Source organism: Pan troglodytes, chromosome 12 (assembly GCF_028858775.2).
Source record: "Pan troglodytes isolate AG18354 chromosome 12, NHGRI_mPanTro3-v2.0_pri, whole genome shotgun sequence".
In the NCBI taxonomy this organism is placed as follows: domain Eukaryota; kingdom Metazoa; phylum Chordata; class Mammalia; order Primates; family Hominidae; genus Pan; species Pan troglodytes.
Window position 1 is genome coordinate 104,839,080 of NC_072410.2, and position 1,709 is coordinate 104,840,788.

At 38.9% G+C, this 1,709-nt stretch overlaps 1 non-coding gene across 1 annotated transcript; it reads left to right on the forward strand.

The window, feature by feature from the left end:
* Positions 1–1,016: 1,016 nt before the first annotated feature.
* LOC112208265 (small nucleolar RNA SNORA40) lies at positions 1,017–1,144 on the forward strand. Its single transcript, XR_002942681.1, has one exon. It is a non-coding gene; the product is annotated as a small nucleolar RNA SNORA40 (small nucleolar RNA).
* The last annotated feature ends 565 nt before the right edge of the window (positions 1,145–1,709 follow it).

Consider the following 1,709-nt stretch of genomic DNA (forward strand, 5'->3'; position numbering starts at 1 on the left):
CACTACATAGAGTAAATTATTCTATTTTCCCCCCTTTCCATTCATACAGTAAGCACCCTACGGAGATATTTGTTACATTCCAGGGATAGTAGCAGTCTCTAGGAATAAAAATGAATGAATAAGGAAATGAAATAATGAATGAAGGAGCAAAAGAATGAATAAAATGATCCATTTTGCATGCCTAGCATTTGTTTTGCTTTGGTTCCATATCATTAGAAATGGAGTAAATCTCTGAAGAATCAGAATAGAACGAACTGACTGATCTTTGATTGTATGGCCTTATATAAGTAACCTAATGTCTTAGACTCTGCATTTTCTCATCTGTGAAATAGAGATAAGGAAACTTCCCTGCTCACCCCATAAAGTTATTGGGAAGACAAAAGGAGCCCATATGTAAGAAAATACTTTGTAATCACTAAAACACAGCATACGATACTATTATAATAAGGGAAATATCTCAAAGTTTAATTTGTGACCACTAAATGTAACTTAAGTTAGAGGTTTGAAGTTCACCTTCTATTCTTTGAAGTGTCAGTTTATTAAATTAATGATGTAAACAAGATGAGGGAGGGGAAGCAGGCATTTAAGCCACTTTACTTTTAACCACAATTGGTGTGCTAATTATGGATCTAATTTGGCTATTCACCAAAGCAAGGTCTTTAAGGACAATGCTATTCATCTTGTCCTAGGTAATTTGCATATTTGAAAGAAATGAAAATAAATTTCTTTTAAAAATAGACCAATTCAGATTTCTTTTATTTTAAGTTATCTTATTCACCAAAGATCCCTCATCCTCCACCCCAACCGGGGTAGCCTCATGAGGTTTGATAGGTAGGACTTCAGAAACAAAGATGGATGACCAGCAGTTCATTGACTCTACAATGAGAATTATCTGAGCACAGGAAGTTCAAGCAGGAAGTCTGGGGCATGAATCTTTGAGCAAGAATTCCCCTTGGGAGTAGAACAAGATGGCAAGGGTAAGAAAGCTGGCTCTCCTCTTAAGAAGACAGGGAGACTAGACTTGTGCACGTTTTTGCTTAACTTGTGGATAAAGTCTTACAGACAGGTGCAAAAAATAAATCCTCCTTTGCAACCCAGAACTCATTGTTCAGTATGAGTTTTGATACATATAAGAAAGGATATTTTCATACCTGAGACAGTTAACTAAGTGACGGGAGTTCTGATAACCATAAAGGTTGGTTCCAGGCCAGGCATAGTGGTTCATGCAAGCAATCCCCACACTTTGGGACACCAAGGTGGGAGGATTGCTTGAAGCTAGGAGTTCAAGACCAGCTTGGGCAAGAAAGCAACACCCCATCTCCATAAAAACTTAAAAATTAGGTGGGTGAATATTTTTCTTTATATATGAAATTTAAAAAATAAAATTTAAAAAAAAGAAGACAGGGAGAGAAAAAAACAGCATCTGGGGACCCATCACTGTGTACTCCCAGCATGAGAATGGTGACTAACTTTCTCCCACCAAGCCCACTTTCTAAGTGCTGTAACCCTGATACCCAGCCCTGGGGCCTGGCTGAAATTGCAGCCAGCAAGGCAGAAACAGCACAACCATGGGGCTGCAGATCTACCTGCTATGCCCCTTCCTGGACTGCTGGGTGCACTGGCTAATTCCATGTGAGTGGCATTTTCTAGGCTGTGAACCAATTGCCCTACATTATCTCATTTGATTCTTATCACAAGCCTCTTCTTCC